The sequence below is a fragment of the Taeniopygia guttata genome, chromosome Z (genome assembly GCF_048771995.1).
Source record: "Taeniopygia guttata chromosome Z, bTaeGut7.mat, whole genome shotgun sequence".
In the NCBI taxonomy this organism is placed as follows: Eukaryota; Metazoa; Chordata; class Aves; order Passeriformes; family Estrildidae; genus Taeniopygia; species Taeniopygia guttata.
In genome coordinates, this window is record NC_133063.1 from 29801365 (window position 1) to 29824122 (window position 22758).

A 22758-nucleotide genomic window follows, 5' to 3' on the forward strand; every position below is an offset into this window, starting at 1 on the left:
GTCCCTCCCATGGGAGACAGTTCTTCAATGTGAATCCATCTCAAGAACAGCAGCTCTCTGAGAACCGCTGCAATATGAATCCATCCCACAGACAACAGCCCTCCCAAAACTGCTGCAGCATGGGTCACTCTTCCATGGGGTGCAGTCCTCTAAATACAGGCTGTAACAGCATGGGAACAGGACTCCTCTCTCTCCACAGGTTTCCCACATGATCACAGCCTCCTCCAGTCATCCCCTGCTCCAGTGTCGTGCTCCTCCCTAGACTGCAGGTGGATCTGCATCCTTATGATTTTCCACAGGCTACAGGGGCACAGCTGCTTCACCGGCATGAGCTGCAGAGGAATCTCAGCTCTGGCATCTGGAGCACCTCCTTCCCCTTCTTATACACTGACCTTGGTGTCTGCAAAGTTCTCCATCTGACATGTTCTCACTCCGCTCTTTTCTGGATAATAAAACTGCACAAAAATTTTTGTTTTGATTTCTTCTTAAATCTGTTATCAAAGAGGCATTATCACCATCTCTAATTGGCACAGCCTTGGCCAGCAGCATGTACATCTATGGAAGCACCAGGATTTGGCATGGTGGAAGGATCCAGAAGCTTCTCACAGAAGCCACCTCTGTGAACCCCTGATACCAAAACCCAGGCCATGTAAGCCCAAAACTCCTATAAAGAATGATTAATAGATGCTCTCTTGGTCTGCTTGAACTCCAGACATTAATGAATACTGGAATCTTAAACCAGCAAATTTGGAAATAAATCTTACTCGTTTCCTACTGGACTGCCTCACAGAATAGCTAGGAGCTACTGTATAAGAAGCTTCTATGGAAGATTAAAACTTGGGTGTAGGAAAGGTAACATAAAAAGATACTTACTTTTTTACATATTCATTTTTTAGTATGTTTTTTTAATTCCAATTCTTACTTCAAACTGCATGATTTCACTTGATGTAATGTTTATACACACAGAATTTCATCTGTTATATCTTAGTTTCATAAATCATTGGCAACGTGTCAACACATTTATAACAACTAATATTACTAAGATTAAATGAAGAAAGAGGCATAACTGAAACCCACAGTATTGAATTATCCATTATAGCTACCTGCTTTTTGAAGTGCTGTGAAAAACCAATTGTGCTATCTCAGGCTATGAGAAAGCAGCATAACAACCTTGCTCGGATCTCTGTGCCTGCTTCTCCTGTCACACTGAACTTTTTTGTAGGTATGTCTGTCATGGCCAGCAACCAAGGCTCTCACAGCTGCTTACTCATGCACCCTCAGTGGGATGGGAAGAAAATCAAAAGAATAAAAGCGAAAAAAGTTGTGTGTTGTCATATAAGCAATGCTCAGCAGTAACAAAAATCCTGAACTATGAACACTGTTTCCAGAACAAATCCAGAACAGAGATCCATACCAGCTTCTGTGAAGAAAGTCAACGCTATCCCAGCTAAGACCAGCACAACATATGAATATCCTTTTTGGATAAATGGGTAGTAACCTTTAAGATCCTGACAAAAGCCTGAAGTCTATGACATTTTTGAAGTCAGATCGTAAAAAAGTAAGAGCAGATTAATGAACTGGTGGGTTTTGTTGAGTGTTTTCCTTTTGCTGTTTTGACTCTTCTGTTCCAGTTCAGGTTGAATTGTTCCATGGCAAGTGGTGGGATTGTGCTTAAACCCCTCGGACAGCTAGTTCCAGGTGCATCAGATACTGCTTCGTGTGAAAGCAAATAATAGCTTACACTCAGCTGCCAAAGGAATTTCGAAAAACATATAGACAGCATGAATTGTAGCATACAACTTGGCAGACATCCTGTTAAAGCTCTGGTGTGTGTGGCACAACAGCACTTAGCCATATGTTAGGAGCCCATCTAGTTTTGACTCAGCCACTTTAGTTTGCCTCAGCCTTGGCTGTCAGGGCTGTCAAAGACATGAGGGGATAGGGCCTGCGCCGGTGCCACTTGCAGTGGGCAGCCAGGAGCGGGGAAGCCTCGTCTCCAGGGGGACTTCGCCTGGCAGCACCTCAAATGGGGCAGGCAGTAGGAGGCGCTCTGGATGGGCTCTCCAACCAGGTCACGAAAAGGTCTCCACCGAAAAGTGGCAAAGAAAGTTTGGACTCAACCAACGGTCTCTGGTTCTGTGGGTAGATTTTGGGATAACTGCATCATGGCTCAGCACTGCTCACTGGGGTTCACTGCTGTTCCTTGGCTGGTTCGCTCTCCCCTTTTCTTTTTCTTTCACTGGCCGTATGGGATTACTGAAGACTGAGCAAGTCCTGCTGATTGTTTTGTCTTGCCTTCATGCTTGACAGAAACATCCCCCAGAGACTGCAAATGGTTGCCTCTTTTTTATTTTCTCTTTATATTTTTATATTCTCTTTATATTTTTTTTATTTTCTCTTTATATTCTCTCTTTTATTTCCTCTTTTTTAATTTCATGGTCCCCGGGAAAGGACATATATTGTATGGATCCATCCACCTCCATGCCCACTGGTTTTTTTTTTCAGTACTATTTTTTTCACTACCTGTAGTTCAGGTTTGGGTCCCTGTCTCAACTGATGTTCTTAGTTGTAGTTTGGATCACTGTCTTGGTCTACCTGTCTTCAGAGACAGTCTGGGTCTCTATCGTAACCACCCACTCCAATAATATTGAACTGTAGCTCAATAGACCTGGGCCAAGCCTCAAAATGGTGCTAGAAGCTGCTGGGTTTTATTGCAGAGGGCAATACTCTTCTATGTATTTCTAGGTGGATGAATTCACTGAAGTTATTAGCTTGGTTCAGATATCAAATCCCACTCTATGTGAGAGGTGATAACTGCCTGAAACATCCACCCAAATACTTCCACATACTCTGCTACACAGGGACCACCTGCCTAGTGTCATGTTTTGCTTTCATCTCTCCCCGACGACATTGGATTCAAGAACCTGACAAGAAGCTGACAGTGTTAACAAAATCAAACAATTCACCTAAAAGTGATCACAGGCCTCAGGAACCTGAGCATCAAAAATACCCACATCAATCCTGAATTAGGAGCAGGATATGTTCTCTTATCCTGCCCACAACAAAGCTACCCCAGCACAGTTAGACATCAATGACAGGCACATAGCCATTGTTTCTATTAGTGTGTTTCCAACCTCAGCAAAATAAAGAGCTGAGCAGTGCAGCAATTAAACTCTGTGACCCTCTCACAAGTCTGCCAATTAATAACTATTAGACTTACAAATTCAAAACTGCCTCACACTGAGTGCCAGGAAAGGTCTGTGGTGTGTTCACCCTGTGTTGCGTTGTGTTTAGTTTTTGTATTGTGTTCTTTGGCTTGTTCCTGTTTTCCCCCGTCCTTTGGTGGTTTTGCCCTAGGTTGCCTCCCCTTTCCCCAGATGTCAATCCCATCCCTATTCCACCCGAATCCCTAGAAATTTCCTTGTCAATGCTCAAATCCCCTCCCTGTCACCCTGTCTTTCACTCGGCTCCCCATCCCCTTTCTCTAAAAGCTTCCACGAAGGGCATTGAGTGATTGGTCAAGGGTCAGTGGTCCCTCCTTTTAAGTTCCCTGATATGCTGTTGTGTTTGTCAGTTATCTCATGTTCCACTCCCCTCTATCCCTTCCTTGGTGGACAGGCGAACCCCTCCCCTGTTTCCACCCCCCCAATAAAAGAAGCTGATCCAGGCTCATCAGGGACGTTTCAGAGTTGTGTCCCCTGAAGCAATGGGTTCCCTGGAGCTTCCAATAAACCTTGGATTTATACCCTCTGAACTGCCTACTCCCTTTCCTTTGCCACTGTAGGCTGCATCTCTTCTGGGAAATTGCTCATAACCCTTAGCTGCCTTCCTGCACTCCAGAGTGCAGGAGAGTGTCCCCTGCGGTCGCTGTGTCTGAGCTGGCAGGGAGGCACTGAGTGGTCACTCAGAGGGCACGGCAACAACCTTGGAAGGGCACCAAGTGTCCACCAAGACATTTTCTAACTGCCCCTCCTGAGCAGAACGTGGAAGAGAAAATAAGGTGAAAACCATATGGATACCAATAAGGGTAGTTGAATGAGAAAAAGCAAAATACATGCATGGAAACAAAACAAAACAGAAAGGTGTATGGCCTATTTCCATTCAGCTGGTGATGTCCAGCCTGGGAAGTGGAGCTGCAATAAATGTAGCAGTTGCTTCTGAAGATAATCACCTTAATAAGAAACACCCCCCTCTCTCCTTGTCTCTTCTTGTGTCTTTTTTCTGACCTCAACACCATACGGTATGGAATATCCCTTTGGTGCCCTCCAAGTCTCTTTCCCACACCCAGCCTACCAGCCTTGGTAAGGTTTCAACAGACGGAATGGATGCCGCGCAGGCACAGCTCAGTAGTTGGCCAATACTGGTGTGTCATTCACAGCATTCTTGTTGCAAATAACAAATGACAGTACTATAAAATTTGCTAAAGGGAAAGTTAACTCCAGCGAGATCCTATAAACTTTTAAAACTTAGGACTCCTTTGAATTGGCAATTTTTCAGATAAAGTTAGCATCCTGATCTGCTTGTAGAAAAATGCTTTCTTCTTTTTTTTTTTTTTTTTTTTTTTTAATTTAGCCTTTATTGCCTTAAACATGTGCATGCTAGTGGTATGGAAAATGTTTTTATCACAATATAATTTAAAGCAGCCTTAATAGCAACATAGCAGCAACTACAGCCAGCTGTTCCCTGCGTCCTTTTAATAGATAATGAAATTTCTCACCAACATGAATTTTACAACAGTATTACATATCTTGCTTGCTTTTCCAATTAGCTTCATAAATTTATTCTCACACAGGGAAATTACTAGTGAACTAGAATGAGGTTTTAGACATCTTTCTTTCTTGGTTTTTGTTGAATTGTGGCTACATGTTCCTGCAAAAAGTCGAAGATTCCAAGTTTTCATCTGTAATTTTCTGCTTTTATTTCCATGCTGGCAAATCTCAGGCATGTTTTAATGTCATTTTACTATTTCTTAAAATGTAATTAATTGTTGTGTACTATCAAAAATATGTTTTACTTTCTGTACGTTTGTATGTATATCACTCATTTTTTGCCCATCCCCATTTTAAGCAACATTCAAATCTCAGTTTGTTAAATCAATAATCGTCTCATGTTGCTATAATTGTTAATATGCTATAATTGTCAATATATTGCATATATTAAGTTCTTGTTAGGTAGAGTACAGGAACTGTTGACAATTTAATAATTATTTCCTATTGCCGTACAATATGTTTTTCTTTAAGATGAACTTTTTTGTAACAGTAAAGCTCTCTTAAATTGGCAAAAGAATCAATTTTCTAATCAATCAATTTTCTAATTAGCAGGGTGTTTTAAATGAAGCACTTGATATTGCTGTCACTCACTTGAATGCACATGTGTTTGATGTTATTTGATGCTAAAATTATCAACACAGTCAAATAAAAGTTTCTAACACAGCAACTGGGTTACTACTATCTCAAATAATTCTATCCAAATGGAGATATGAACAGATATCTGATACACAAGATAAAAAATAAACTTTAAATTTCCAATTATACCATATTTATTCTCAATGATAAGAACCCCATATACCTCTGTTTATCTTATTGAAACTGCAAGCGTTAGACAGAAACAAGAAAATAAATAGTTCTCATAAAATTCCTTACCACATTAGCTTAGTAGGTTTGCAAAAACTTAAGCATATACACCACTGGAGATTTATATATGTGTGTATGCATTCATACACTACTATGGACACAGCCACACACACACATCTGCATGAACCATTGATTTAACTCCCTTATTGTTAGCGTGAAGTTGCTTCCTCCCTTCACCTCCAAGGAAGGCAATTCTCATGTGGTAATGAATTCCAATATTCTACCAAATCAAATTCTTATTATGACTCAAGCTGTGCCATAAATTTTTCCCATATTTGATGCTTTATATTTTGCTAGCAAAAATAGTTGTGTTACAATCAGGTGTAGCTTTTATTTCCACTATGCCCTTAAGTATTTTTTTTAATGTCTCATAATGTGTATCGTTAATGGTGTTTACATATCGTTAATGGTGTTAATGCAGACCTCTCAGATACCTTAAGAGAGTTTGATGTTCTCACTGTGTGGAGAAAAACACACCAGTATTTTTGTGAGTGTATTTAGCCAAGACCTTTTTTCTGATCACATAGTGACCTTACTAGTATGATTGAAATGAAGGTATAGACAACAATATACAATAGAACAATAGTATTCAATTACTATAACGCATATGTACTGGTTAGCATTACACTTAATTAAAAGGAACAAACCTTTGAAAATTAAAGTATCATTTCCCCAAAGCATATGCTTTGCATATATTTTAATAATGAAAGGAAAACAAAGGCTTCAGGTAGGTTTTGATCAGTCAACTTGGAGACTTGTCAATTCAAAATTGTATCTGAAAGAGATAGGAATGGTTCCATTCTTAGTGACTTTAAATACAGCAAGTTAGTAGCAACAGTAGTAATAATTGTAATGTTAAGGTTAGAATCAATTCAGAAAAACTTTATAACACTGATTGAAAGAGAATGTCGTACCTTTTAGTCTTTCCATAGTCCATTATGGCAAGGGGAGCACTGAACAAAATTAGGAAGGTCTGCTTCTTTGTGCCTTTTGAAAATAATAAGAAAATAAAAGAGAAAAAAGAACCCACACATAGCCCCCAAATACCCAAACACAAAAAACCAAAACAAACCCCTGACCCCAAAATAAACCTAACACCCCCCAAAAAAAAAAGAAAAAAAAAAAAAAAAAAAAAAGCAAAACCAAAAACCCAAAGAACCAAATTCAGTCTATTTTATTCCAGAGCATGAAATAATTTACGATTATTAATTTTCTCTATAAGTGCAACAAGTGTTGAAGTGGTGTGAAGCTTTGATTTTCACAGGAAGTTTTATGTCAGAGAGCAGCTGAGGGAGGTTTCAGATTAGTGCTAGCAGCATTGCAACATTTTTAAAAACAGGCTGCTGAATATCAGTAGCGTTGCAGGGCTTAAACTAACACTTCAGTTCTGTCACTTGGAATGATTTCTTATAGTTGTTTCTGTCAAGTAAAAACTTGCTGGTTTTAAATCTAAAGCCTGACAAAATCAATGGTTAATCAAATGGTTAAGATAAATGTTACTTCCATTTACTCCAGATCTAGGCTTAACAGATCCTTCATCTTAATATATTGCTTCAAAGTTTCAATTACTACAGTATGTTTCATTTACAATAGTATCATTCTTATAACAAAGTCCACCCTAAAATCCTGATTCTCAGTATGATTTGTCTTTCACAATCCAATCACTTCCTAAGTTAAATAAATAAACAATAAATAAAATAAATAAATAAATAGTAATGAAACTAAGAGGTAAAAATATGAGAAGGTTTCTTGACAAGATAAATATGGCACAGAGATAGGTAATTTCCCTCCATTTCAACTGCTGAAATACAACCTAATGCTCAGTTAATGTATTCTAGGCAGCACAAAGTCCCTGTTAAGGTAAACTAATTTTTCTTAAAATAGAGGCAGTAAGAAAACAGAAAATAATAGAAAACTATAAATTGCATTGGTGACCTTCTGTCAAAAATGAATTAAAATAAATGAATATAATAAAATATTACATTTCCTTCCAAACATGATTTTGTTGTTATTGTGAAATTCACTGTGCTTATGTCGATATCTGCAACTGTTTGTTCTGGTAAACACAAATTAGCTGTAGACATCTTCCTCCTAATAAGCAGAATTACATACTTCTACAAAAGCATTGCCATCTTTTTTTCATTTATTTCTTCTTTTATAAGTACATGAGATATGAATGATAGTTAGATTACCCACTGCTAAAGCAGGCAATATTTCCATGAGAGCAGAGAATGTCCTATGTTTAATGCATATTAATTTCCTTCCTGCAATATTCCTTATTGGTAACTTGAACAGCAAATCTCAGTTTAATTTTCAAGCTGCTGAAGGCTTTCATTTTAGACTTTCCTCTGCACTTCTTCATAAGTACAAATGCCTAAGGGACCAATGCAAACACCATTTTATATCTAGGATGAACAATAGATCCTCCTATTTATTCAGTAGCAGAGCCAAATTGAAAAATAAGGGACAATGGTTTTGAGGCTAATGGTGACTATTGTTTTACCTGAAACAATGCCATAGGTTACCAAGCCATACACTAGATGCTTTCATTGATAGAGAGTTTGAGTCAGTCCTACTCTTGAAAATTACTTTCTGAAAGAATACCCTTTGTCATTGTTTTCAGTGAGGCAAAAGACACAAAATCTTCAGAAAGTTTTTGCAAGACACTTGGCAAAAAATTACTCTTTATATCTATACAATGAGTTCTAGGCAGCATAGCCTATTGATTTTTATAAATAATTTTTTTTAAACATACCCAAATAAACCCCACCAAAAAACCCCACAACCAGACAAACCAAAACCAACAGCAACAACAAAACCCACAAAATGTCCCAAACAAACCCCTCAAAACTAAAATCCACACAAGACCAATGGAAACATCCCTCTATAAACTCCAGATAAGACCTTTCGATTATTTCCTATGATAGGCAGGATCTAATTTTTTAAGGGTTCTTATTTGAACCTTATCTGTAAAGTACATTAGTATTCTAATGGACCCTCTAGTGATTCAGCCTTTTGTTCCTCCTTCACAACATTCTGCTCCTTATCAGACAGTCTGTTGCTATTTATACTGACTAAGGGGTGAGGGGAGTTTTTATGGGGAGATTCAGTTAACAGCTAAAGTGGCTGAAACCCTACAACAAAGCAAATGAAGTAAACCTTAAAATAAATTAAATAAAGTTTTACTTTAAAACATTTTACTTGAATTTGGTAGATCTAGAGTTTTAGGATGAAGGAAGTTAATTCATGGGGTAGTTGATTTATTTTTCACAAAGAATAAATTATATGTTTTTCTCAGTATTTTATAAGCAGAACACTGACCTTTGAAGTTTTTTATTTTGAGATTGTACTTTATATTGATGATAATAAAGGAATAATAGAGGAAGTGCATCTGACTCACAATGCTGAAATCTTCACTGTGTAGTAGTCATAGATAATAGAATTATAAGATCATAAAAATGTTCTTTGGTTCTTTTGGACATCACCTAGCCCAAACTTCCACCTGAAGACTAACAGCCAACACAGATTAAATAAGCCATGGTAGTGTCAAGAAAAATATTTATAACTTTCAATCTGTCCTATCCCTGTTAGGAGGTTGTGCATAAATTTCCATGTGTATTTGGGTGCTAACCAGTCAAGTACTAATGGAGTTAATAATGACCCTTTGAGCCTAGTAACCAACTACATTCCAGTCTAACAATAGTCCATTCCTCCAGCCTCTATTTTCCCCAGTGAGAGGGCCATGAAAATGGTGTCAAAGGAGACTAAGGTAATGGTATCTACTGTCTTCCTGCCTATGTGTAGGAGTCACAAAGTACAACCAGGCTGGTCAAATACGTCCTTTGTAAACCCTCGGTGACTGTTCATGATTATATTGTCTTTTGTGTGACTGAAAAAAAAATTTACAAAGCAGTGTACACTGTAATCCCCCTGTGGGGGATTGATTGATTACTGCTGTGGTTGCTTGTAAGTAAGTGTATTCAAAGTTATTTTTTTAAAGAGAAGGCTAAGGACAATGCCATTTTTAAAGCTGATTACAGAGGATATTTAATCGGACAGTGTATAAGGGAAAAGAAGATTATTTTCAAACAAAAAGCCTAGAATTTCTAGTACACAGAGACTGATCACTCATAAAATATGTTTAAGGATTTTTTCCTATATAAATTAACAACACTGAAAAATGCCAACCAAGAACAAATGGTTGTGAGCACCAATACTGATTCCTATGTCAATCTTAATTATTCACTAAGTATCAAGATTTTGGAAATAAATCTCACCTTACAGCAATTTATTCTGAAGCTCTGCTGTACAAAGTGTCTGGGTTATTGGTTTTCAGAACATTGCTTCATAGAGTAGGAAAAAAATATTGGGACACTCACATGTAAGCCAGAGGGTATTTATCTCCTCTGGTAAAGCACAGCTGGCTCAACTATGCAGGCATGAGAAACAATGCTTATGTCCTAGAAAGGGTCATAAACCAACCCTGAAGCACCCCTCAGACTAATTTCTGACTCTCTGGCCAGAGGACTGTGCATGCTCCATAGTGTTGCAACAGACAGCATGAAACTCTTCCCACAGGGAAGGTGCTTGGTGTTCCCACCTGAACCTGAATATGTATTAACTAATTGAAATTTTTGTTTTGGGGGCTCCCCACCCCTGACAGACAAGGACTGAAACCATCACTTTAATCAATGAACATCAAAATTACAATAACTGGGTCTTGTCACTGGGTTCACAGGTAGCAATATTTTTTGTCCCCACTATCTACTCTTGTGTTTTCCGTTTCTTCTTTTCTTTAACTTGTGTATTTCTTTAAAGGATATTTTTATATTTTATATTGTTGGTTTTTTACAGATAATAAAAAAAGGTTCAATACCCCCTTTCCGTTACAATCAAATTGTTCTAAAATAAACATGCAATATATATATACACATATACACACATACACCAATAAATGTCATTTCACTGTAATTGTTCAAATGCACCTACTAACAATAACCTCAGTTATGCCGCCTCAGGGGTGGGTTGTAACACCCAGGGAAGTGGTTGAGTCACCATCTCTGAAGGTATTTAAAAGGCACGTAGAGGTGGCACCTGGTGGACTTGACAGTGTGAAGTTAGTGAAGTCAATTATTTTATTATTACTGCTTTTCTAACCTAAATGATTCCATGACTCTATGAAAGGAGCCCTTAATAATTAACAGATTTCAACACCAGTTGATGTTTTTTAACATTTGTTATGATCAGTGTGGATAGGAAGCTGCCTTGTTTTAATGGTCCTGGTGGACACAGCCTGCGCGTGAGCCTTGTGCTGCTGCAGCAGCGAAGACAAATCTGTCTTGGGGGGCATCTGCAGGATCATTAGTGGCAGAGACATGGTCATGCTACTCAGTGCCAGTCAGGCCAGACGTGGGGCACTGTGTCAAGTTCTGGTTCCTGCAGTACAGGGTAACGTCCCTATTCCTGAAGAATTTCAAGATGCAATTAAAGAGGGCGGTAGATATTTCCATATAGGTTCCCATTCCCACAAAAGCCTGGGCTGGAAGTCCTTTGGAGGTCCCTTCCCACCTGGGATGTTCTGTGATTCTATGAACAAGTATCAGAAAATACTTAGACTTCCAGACATGAATTCAGTCCCATAATTCCCTTCTTTTTTTTTTTTTAATTCAAAATGAGTTAAAACCATATGATCCACAAGCAAAACTATTAGGTAATTATTCTGTGCTTATAAAGCAATAAGTATAGCGAGAATCAATCATACAATGTCTTAAGCAACACAAGTAACAAGACTGTTGAAAGAAAAAAAAGTAATTTCTAACCTTGTAAATATTCTTCTTTAAATAAAGGGTTTTATATTCTGCAAGTCATATCATATAAATCCTTTACCATCTGATGATGCATAGAAATAAAGGCAAACAAGTCTATCAAAATTTTCCATGATTGTCATTTTAAAATATATTAATAAAAAGAGAATTATAAACAGTCTAAATGAAAATCTCTCCATTGTTTTGGAGAACTAAAAAACGAGTTCAAGACCTGACTGGACTCCAAATTTTTAATCATCAGGCCTGCTTCAGTGTTGTGTTCAATTTTAAGCACAACAGTGAACAGCTGGAACTTGATATGGATACAGCAAATTTCCCTGTTTTCCGTGAACAAATTATAAAGTTGGACATAAGGTCAGGGCAAAGGGATCCATTCTGAGGTGAGACCAAAGTTGCAAGGAACACATCACCCTCTGTATTATTTTTCTTTTTGTTTGTGTGTGTGTTTGTGTAGTTCTGGTCTTCAGCTTCTGATTAGATGTAGGAAATACTTGGTCAGGATAGGATCCATTATAAATTAACTAATCCAGTCTCCTTGAAGTCAAGAATCATATCTGAAATCTTGACTTGATTTCACCTTTGTGTGTCACCTACTAAAACTAATTGAAAATTGTTGAATGCTCATGTCTAAAAATAAAAATCTTATTTATCTTCATTATCACTGTCACCTTTAAGGAAAAATAATTGAAAGCATGCAAAAAGATAGTGAGCCATTCATTATATGCTTATGTAACATATCTTGTCACACAACCTATTTTGTGAGCCATGCCTTGTCCCTTAACAGCTAGAGCTGTTGTTGGAAAAAGAAGAAACTCAAAAATTCATTAGAGACTTATCATTTGCTTTAACAAAAATGTAATAATATTTACATGAAGTTTCAGTATTCTTACTACTAGAATGCCCAGTGTTTGACCCTTATATAATTTCTGCTGCTGCACTGCTGATCTTATTCTTACTCTCCCATCATGAGAGTCCATAGGGAGTTTAAAGATACCAGTGATAATTTTCTGTGAATTTTACATAGTTTTATTTTTGTTCAATTATCACTTTCAATTTTTTTTCTCATTTTATCTATACATTTATAAGCTTCCATTTTTCTCTTAAGTTTCTATGACTATTTTTATTAATATCATACTAACACTCTTTCCTTGTTTCTGTTTGATGAATGCAGGAAACAGGAAAGGATTTCCCTGCTCCCAGAAAAATCTTATCAACTTCATGAAAGAGTAAAAGGATTTTCCTCTACAATGACAATAGTAGAAATGTATAATTTTCCTTCCTTTTCATTTACCGATTGTACATTTTCAGATGTATAATATGGAGAACTCATTCCTGATGTTAAAAATGCTGTGTTTCTCAGAGTGGTAATGATGTGGGTTTTTATAAGGATAATGATTTATGGGAAGCATACAACTTCTAAAGTAGAATGAGGCAAAATTCTTAGGTATCTTCTACATGAAGATACTTCACACCTATTATAAAGAAATTTTTAAAAGATTGCAGAGAAATATTGCTAAACTTTACTACTCTAGTTAAAAATAAATTTTTGAGGGTTGTAATAATAGGTAGTTCCACTGAATAATAATAGCTGTTGCTTTTCACAGATACTTTTTGATTTTTATGAGAAGAAAAAGACAAAAAATAGCCATCTCAAATGAACTCTGATTCACTTTTATGGCTTTATTAACATCGCAGCTATAAAATGTTATTTTATCTACCTATATATACATATATATATATATATATATAATATATAACCATATTTGTACCTCAAATAAAATTCTTTTAGTTGCTTAAACGAATAGGTTATTCACAGTGATTAATTTTAAAATGAATTTAGAATACATATTTATTCCAGGCAAATTTTATAGCACTTTCACTACTGCTTATGCAGTGGTTGTGGAATCCAAGATAACCATATGTTATTTTTTTCTATGCTTGTGCTTTCGCAAGATTCACATTCAGACAAAGGTAGCTCAATAACTCTTCCTTATCATTATTTTTCATTGATAAACCTTAACAACAACAAAAAAAGAGATTATTCAGCAGGTGTAACGCAGTAGATGAAATTCAACATATCCTGTAAGAATATTTCAGTCAACTTAATTGGGTTTTGGATTAAGTTTTATTTACTTGTCTTTGCAATAGAGGCACCGCATCTCCCTAACATCAAAAGAACACTTATGATTAATATTGTCTACTACTAATTAATCTTTTATTGGTGTGGCACAGAACACAACTAGAGGGTGAAACTGGTGTTAGTTTCACACAAAATTAGTGAGCTCTAACTTCCTGCTGTATTTAAGCAGATAAGCCTCCCCATTTCTACAGCCAAATTGTTAACTCTACAAAGCACGATGCTACTGGAAAAGAAACAAGAAGGAAAATAAAAAAAATAAATGAACTGAGACAATATTTTTTAAAATTGAGATCAAAAGTCATGTTACTAAGGGTTCTTTGTAGAAAACTAATGGAATAAAAATTGACAAACAGTATTGTACCAATATTGCTCTGCATCAGCCAAGGTATTGTCTCTTCCATCAGCCATTTCTACATTTGTCATGCAGATTTATTTTTTTACTTTTTTCTTAACAGCAAAAGGTTCTTACAATTGGTGTAAGTTGACCAAAGATGTCAGAGAGCATAGGGTATCTACATTTTCACACAAATTCATGAGCTTTTAAATTGCAGAATTTCTCTTCATAAGTCCATTTTTCATAATATAAACTCAAAGCAGAGTAAGGTGAAGGAAATATAATCACCCAGCAGACAAATCTTTACACTGTTTGTTAGTGCAAATCTCATGAGACATCATATTATATATGGGTCATGCAAATTAAGTTAGTCTCACCATAATTTTTGTCTTTGATTCCCAAATATACATTGATGCATGACTGTCTCATACTTGTGTTTGGTACCTCTCTGAAAAAAAAAAAACCAACAAACTTATCTCTGAAAAGAAAGACCTATATCAGTGTAAATTTGCAGCCACAGATTTAACATTTCAATGTGGTCTCATGCATGCCTGAAGCAAATTAAAATCAAATTATATCACTTCTGCTTTTTAGATATCTCCTCTCAAAAAGCTGCAGGCATGCTGTTTCTATAACATCAGTGCTTAACACCCATGTGGGAAAGTTCTTTGTTTACCTACCATCACTGCAATTGCACAGCCTACAACCAGGTCCTTACTAAGCATCTTGAACACTCAGTTCAACACTTCAGTTGATAACTGAAGGACTTCTACCTAACCCAAAGTTTGCACTCTTCCTCTCTGTGAACTCCCTAGGGATGTTGAGCCCAAACTGTTGATGAGCACATAAAAGGAATAAAATGCAAATAAAACAAAATCAAATCAGATCTATATTAAAAAAAAAGTCTTGAAGTGTTACATTCATTTGTTGTTGATAAATATGCAGATTCACACTGGCTCGTTATCTTGGGCAGAAGAAATATGAAGATATTGCTTTTGAAGGCTTTTTGTTCAGCCTTGTAAATGAAGTATAGGAAGAGATTGCTTGAGTATTTTCTTGGCAGACATTTCATCAGTGATTTTTTTTATTAGGTCCAGCTGCACATTTCTTATCAAGAAAAGAAGGGAAGAAAGCATCTTATATGGTTGTAGGAAGATGTTTTGGATGCTTAGATACAGATGATATTCAACATCTTTGAAACAATAAATATTAAGTCCTCTTACTCTGTGCTCTTCTTGTGCAATGACTTTTAGAGCAGATCGTTCACTTTAAATAATAAGGTTTCTGTGCATAAATCCTGACTTTTTTTATTATTTTTTAATTTTTTTTTTGAAATGTGCCTCTAGAGAACTATTGGCCTTCTTGACATTGCTTTGCAAGTGTAAAAAACTAAAGTCAGCCTCAAGGCCTCTCTGAATAAACAGCTTTTATTCAGCCTCCAGGATACTGGAAAGGAATAGATGTTTTACTGAAATGTGAAGAGCATTGGCCCACTTTGCTGTACTTCAGTTTGTAGACACTAATTTAGCTGAGCCAATTGATGTTGTGAGTCTTGATCTGCCCAATTTGGCTCACTTAGTGTGTTTTCCAGCTAAGTGTCGCAGGATGGGCACATGGGAGCTGTTTCCTCCCAGAGGATAAATATGGCCAGGTTGATCACAGCATAGACATCACCAAGGCTCTCCACTCACCCAGTAGCTGAGATGTCTGCACAGTTCTGTGGCCCACCTGTATAATCTATAATCTGTGCCTTTTTGCCTTCTCTGCTCAAACCTTTCTACACCTGTAGGCACTAAATTACAACTGCACCTTTATCTAGCCAGGTACTTCAGCCTCAGCTAATAAGAAGAAAATTAACAAGCTTTTGCTGTGGTACTTATTTACTTATGTTTTTCTCTTTAATTTCATTGCTATAACCACTGGTAGTGCACAACACAAATTGCACACAATGAAGTTATTTTCGCTTTCTTTAATTTTTACTTACATTAACACTGGAGTTTTTATGTCTGTTATAAAGCTAACAAAACTGTTCTGAATTTTACTGTTTCTGGTCTGGTGAGCGAACTATGATGTGCCAATTTTTGTTTTGCAATATAAGTAGTACTATGGAGAGCTGAACATTTTACACTTAGTAATTTACACTTAGTAGTTTACTTAGTTTATGAAATTTCTTTCGTTATTATTATTAGTATTATGTAAAATCCAAACTCACACTAAAACAAGGGGGATTTCTCCTGCCCATTCCACAGTCTGAGAAATTAGACCTTTTTCCTTACCAAAAAAGATGAACATCCAGAGAACAGTTGACTATATTTCAGGAGATTAAGCAAAGATTCTGAATTAATGTGTTAAATCTACTGAAATTATATCCTCTTTCATTACATAAAAAGCTAAATCACAATAAATGGACTGGAATACACTAGATTTTCTCTTAGGAAGCTCTTCTTCTTAACTGGCCCTGAAAATATAAGCAGTTACCCTCCTTCCTATTGCCATAAAATAGAATGTGTAAAAATACACACAGCTGTGTTATATTTTCAGTCAAGTCTTTACCAGTTCATTTATATAAGGTTCTGGTTTGTAGTTTCTTGGCTTGGTCTTCTTGAGAGGGTAAGAAGACTAAAGGTCAGAAAAAAGACAATTTAGTAAATTCAATTTATGTCCCATACTGATGAGCAACATATAAAATTCTCCAATTGTTTGAGTTATTTTTGGATGTGAGAATTCACACCCAAAGTACTTTTGCCTTTTCACAGTTAAGGGATGGCTATGAGTATTAAACATTTTTGTGCAACTTTTCAAGTTTCATCAGACCTTACCTTATAGTGTAATGCTTTTGTAGGTATGCTGCATAGACTTTTTTTTACTCACACAATTCACTTTCATTATTTCAGTGAAAATTAGGCCCAACTGAAGATTTGACTGTCAGGGCCTTAATGTTTCCTTCCCCTGATTTTTATTTTTATTTCTTTTGGTAACTTACACCTAAAATTATATTCAGTTCTTTCATGCAAGGTCATACAGTGTATGTGAATTTAATATACCTCAGCTATTCACAGATAATCAGATAATGAAACAGGCAAAGTGAAGATATATCTTTGCAAGGAGAGCAGACCAAATGTCATAACCAAGACATACATGTGCATATGTGAGAAAGAGTAGGGAAATAGGACAAAAGAGCAGAGTTGGGCTACTCTTTCCCTTCCCTGGTTATAGTTATAACCAGGTAATTCAGTGACTCAGTTTTCACTCTATTTGGTAGAACTGGAAGAGGATTTCATGTTAATTTTTTTTTCTCCACACTTTACCTGGTTTAAATTACAATCTTCTTGGAATAAATGCTTGTGATATTATTTCCATGCAGAATAAATAGTATAGATAAATATCAAGGCTGATTTCTCAGCTTACTTTAATTTTACTCCAGGATGTGAATTTATCTTTATCTTGATGATGCTCCTACTAGAGCTAGCTGTGAGGGGAAAAAAAAAGAGGAGTTAATTGCGCTGCTGTGGTGTATGTCTTTAAAAGATATGTTAAGCCAAAAAGAAATTTCCTCTGTATATTGTTTAGACAGAATTTTGACATAACAGAACCTTACTCTTAACAGACTCAGGAAACACTCCTAATGGTCTGATTTCTGTCATATTTCTGTTGTTTAAAGGAAATTACACGTTCTTAAAACTGAATTAATTTATAAGCATATGCAATTTAACCCATTGCTTTCAGAGTGTTTTAGTACATCTAAAGAAGATGAGATCTCACACATAACCTTGAGCTCTTCTGTGTAAAGTCCAAAATCAACATTACTATTTTATTTAAGTAAGTGTCATCACTCAAAGCGTCCTGTAACTTCTTCAGTTACCTTGCACAACGAGAGTTCACTGTAAGCAAAAATGATATTACTACAAACATCATCATTTTTGTTTATTTGGATAAAACTGTCTCATGTAGCTAATGTGTTGTGAAAATGAATGTGTTTTCCTGAAATTCAGCTCATTAAGTTTTACTCACCTTAGTAATATCTTTTTGGGAGTTAGGAGGCCACACCATATTTTCAATCACTATGTCACCTCATGATAAACTAGGTAAGTTGTTTGAGAGGGATTGTTGACTTTGGGAGTGTCTTTTTGGATATATTGGCTGAGATCACAGTTATGTTGCAATAGATTTTGTAAATTACTCCATTAAAAAACATTTTAGATTCAATTCCAGTAGAATGTCATGAATAATGTGGCTCACAGGGCCTGTAGTTCTATAGGCAGATATGGCAGTGCTGAGCTGAATTACATTTTTGGTTAGATAATATGAGGTTCTACAGCAATATTTACCCCAAGATGCCTAAAAAATAGGAGTTTCAGAGGTTGCAGTGTCTCCATATGAGACGGAAGGGGCATTTTTCTAGAACTAATTGCTATTCAGGATTGCTTGTTTGTTTGTTTTCTTCATGGTGTGTTTTTACCCTGTTCTTTCGTGGAAGCTAATCCTCCTTACCTGTTTGAAAGTAAGTTTAATTATTATTTTATATTTTCATATTAATATAATTTACTCAGACATGAGGGAAATGGGCTTTGCTTTTTAGTCTATTATTCTGACTTCATGAAATGTTTGCTGCATGAAATACCCCTATAACATTTGTTATAGTCAGAAAACACAATAAATGAGGATAAAGACTAAAGCCAGAATGCTGAGTGTCACAGATTTGTTTGAAACAGCTTAATCCTCTTGCAGAGCATTAATGAAGATGTTAAAGAAATTTGGATGCAGAAAGCTGTTTCAATGAAATCTGTAAATGTTTCTGAGCTGAGCAGATTTTTAAGCATAAAGGAGAATAACAAAAAGAAAAAATAAAGATTTGCAAAGAAATAGCAGAAAGGAAAATCAGAGACAGAAGTTCAGAAAAGTTCTAGTATATAAAAGGGAAGACAGCTTTCTGGACCATTCAAATCAGTCTCCTGATACAGTGTCGTTACATACAGTCTACTTAATAAATGTTATCCATTATCTTGCTCTACAAGCACACAGGCTGTTCCAGCTTTTATATACACAGTTTTATTTTAGTCTGAATTCTTATAGCATGTAGTCAATAAGAGGAAAATGGATACTCTGAAGGTAGTATGAAGAAAATTTTTTAAGAAACATGAAACCAAAGGACCTCAATGTAAGTTAAATGCCAGATTATTATTCACCCATAAAGTTCTGTTTTAATAAGGAAATGCCATGTTTTACCTGTTTTAATGTGAAAATGAGAATGGTTTGGTGCATAGAAATTTATTGCAAAATGGAAAGAAGTGATGATCGCCAGGTATGAGAAAAGTTCACGTAAAAAATATTTAAAATACTAATCTCTCAGCATGAAAACAAGAAAGTGCCAACAGACTTAGAACAAGATCTCTCTGGAAGGACATGTAGCATAGTTCACGAATTAACAGTCTGAACTACAAAAAATTTGTACACAAAACCCAAGTCTGGTGAATAAGATTACTAAGATAAAGATAAAATATATTACTAAGATATAATTTGCAAAAAAACTTAAATGGAAAGCTGAATTTTCACTTAGCTTCTAGAGTATATATACATATATGTTATATATATAACATGTTATATATATACATGTATAACATATATATACACTTTGCAACTGAACTTTTTTTAACTCATTATTTGTAAATGTTTTGCTTGATCTCAAATAAATATTTGAAACAAATTAAGTCAATCAGAAATATTCTTTGCAATTATCGCTGGGCTTGGTTTGGTTAATGAGCTGCAAGTTTAGTTATTCACAAAGCTCAAGGAAATATGTTTGGTCAATGATTCAGCTCAAAGAATTGTTTGTAGTTTGGCACAATACAGTTTTCTGCAGTGGAATAGCTCTCCATTCCCTGTATGTGATGATAACTTAATTTTGTTTCTAGGAAAACTGAATACACAGTTGCCGTCAGGATTCAACCCTAAGTAAAATTTTTTATACCTCTGTTTATTTGCCCACAAGCAAAACACACCCATGCAATTTTGTTAAAAAATCCTACATATTTAAGCACCTAAGGCAAAACCAGGTATATTCCCCGAAGTGTTAAAATTGGAGGTGTTTCTGCAAGACCAGCTTCAAATTGTCTATTCCTTCATTTCTTGAATGCTGTTCATTGAAATAGTATGTGAGGTTTTATTTTACATTTGGAATTCTAAACAAATGAACCTGCCTAGATTTCACAGCTTTGGTAGCTCTGTGGTGTGACATACCAGTTAATGAGAACATAAAAATTTATGTGGGCAATTGTTTTCTTGGGTTTTATCTGTGTGCGTTTTTTTCAGTCACTTACTGAACTGAACTGTCCTTCCCCTCTCACCACAAAAAATGAAGACAGAGGCAGGCTTCTGAGAAAGATTACATGCTGAAAATCCCAGCAATTTGGAGACCTGTTGATACCATCCCCTTGAAGTCAGCCCTCCAAAACACTGTGACAGTGTTTTACAGGTCTCTGCCCATGGAAATCAAGACACAAAGAAAGGCTGTGCAATCCAGGCAGCATCAGGACAGTCCAACAGCTTTTGGGAAACTGGTTGCACATTACAAGTCTCCTCACTCCCAGGTGAGGGAAGTTTTATAACAAGTACTGGCTGTGTGCCACCCTCTCAGGACAGACAGGGTCCTGTGGGGATGGCACTGGGGATGCCAGTGTGATGTGTGTCCTGGCAAACAGCAAACTGGGAATGTGCTGGGGCCTATCTGGGATCCTCTCCCTGCTGTTCACCCTCAGCATCACTCACTGTGCACTTGGCAATTTTTGTTCAACTCTATCAGACAACCAACTAATGTCTGGCTTTCAAAAATGAAGTTTTCCTTTATCAAAAATGAAAGAGTGAAGAGCTTTATAATAAATTAAATGCTATTTTCTAGACACTGCTGGGTCAATACAGGTTAGTTCAGTGAGGAAACATAAGCTAGATTTTTTGGAAATCTTAGTAACCCATTGCTCAGCTGCTGCGGCCTGTTATTTTTTGAAGTCTGCATATTGTAATAGCAAGTTTTATCATATTTTACTCTTCTTTTTTCTCAAAGCTTTGCAAAACTTCTAACACAAGCTCTTCTGACAGTTCAGTAATTATCTACTTTAAAAATGAATCAGTCTTTGATTTATTTAATATTAATCTGAACCTGTTTTTAGCCAGAAATTGTGTAAATCTTCAATGGATTTATTCATACATGCTCAGACACATTCTTCCATCACTTCAGACAAAATATTAATGTTTTAAATAATATCAATATATAAAATGGTTAAAAACCAAACATAAGGAAAGAACTGACAAGGATTTGCCGGGCAGCAGTATGCTAAATAAATAAAGAACAAAGTGTGTGAGAGAAGAATTATGTGTCACAGTATCAGCTGGGAAAGGAGAGAAAACTAATTCAGTGCTGGCATAAGTAGAGAATAAGAACTGATGATATATGCAACAAAAAAATATGAGAACAACTAGTTTTCACCAGAAGAAAGCTGGTGGTTTCTCCAGTGATTTGAAGGGTTCATGGGAGGAGACTGCCTTTGTTACTGTTGTGAACACAGAGTAAACTAAAACAATCAGACCAAAAGTAGATATTTCATTTTCTTTATTGCTTACCAAGTCAGTTTTCTATTCTTCTGAACTGAATCAAATTATGCGATCAGATAAGTACCATGGAGAGGGTAAGGTGACCTCATCAGAAAGGAAAGAAGGAAACAGGAAGGCATCCCAGTGGAGAAGAGATATTAATTTAGCCAAGTTATCTTACAGAAATACACACTTAGGGGTTTGCTTGCAAAACAGCTTCACAGAAGAGCTGAGTTTCTTCCAACACGCCTAGACCAGCAAAGGGCATTTGCACCAACCAGCAAAAGGATTTGCACCGACATTTGTGGGTCTGAAAAGTAAAAGTTGCAGAATTTTATACCCTGTAGTTATTTTCTTTTGATAGTAGCAAAAGAGTTTTCTGAAAACAACCTGTGGCAGAAAAATAGAGAGCTAGAACAGTTTTCTATTAACACTTTGACCCATTAAGTGGAACACAGCTATCTGTATTGTGTATTTGCTGCCAAAGACTGCTGCAATAAAAATCACCTCTGTCAAATTTAAAGATTTCATAAATATTATCAATTCTTTTATTTATTACTGTTATACTCATTAGGAGCTGGGGAAATGGATTCATAATATTTTAATAACAGGTTCACACCTGAAACCAGAAAACTGTATGCTAGTTGGATATATGCTCTGATCTCTAAAGAAGCATCTTCTACTTTCAGTCTTTACAAACTGCAGGACTCTCCCAGGCCCAGCTTTACTTAAGGCATTCTCTGAATAGTTGGAGCTAGTTAGTCACACAGTTTGTGCTTAACATAAAAAAATCCCTTGAATCCAACTTTGTCTCTGACTGGAGCACAGATCTGGGCCTGATATGCAAGAAGGCTTCTGACTGCTGTGAGCAGAAGCCAAGCTGCTAGGGGGACAAAAAAGGACCCTCACAAAGCCTGGAAAAGTGGAAAGCATGTGAAGCAAGGAGAATCTGAGAGCTGAACAGGAGATTATTTTTGTCTACCATTCCAGGATTTATTTAAGACATTTTGTAGAACAAGAATAAACTTTTTTCCCTGATTTTACACCATTATTTTTCAATCTGATATTGCTGTATTGGTTGTTATGTGACAGTAGTTATGTCATTTGAATGAGGCAACCCTTCATCTTAGTTTCCTTCTTGTAAATTTTTAAGTATTGAAATAGAATATAAAGGGATCTTCTTCCCAATTTGATTAGTTAAAAGCATTAAGCAACCTCTACTAAAATAATTAGTATTTTTAC

At 36.1% G+C, this 22758-nt stretch overlaps 1 protein-coding gene across 47 annotated transcripts in view; it reads right to left on the minus strand.

Annotated features, from left to right (window-relative positions):
• Positions 1–22758, minus strand: part of PRR16 (proline rich 16) — a 361985-nt gene that overhangs the window by 178228 nt on the left and 160999 nt on the right. For 25 of the 47 annotated variants that reach the window (XR_012053215.1, XR_012053212.1, XR_012053214.1 and 22 more), the window contains one exon: positions 493–21826. The exons of 1 other annotated variant lie outside the window; for it this stretch is intronic. The gene's annotated coding sequence lies outside the window, so the exon portion shown is untranslated. Of the gene's footprint in view, positions 1–492; positions 21827–22758 lie in introns of those variants that run through there. 21 more of the 47 variants (XR_005978267.2, XR_012053222.1, XR_012053220.1 and 18 more) reach the window with 10 other exon arrangements.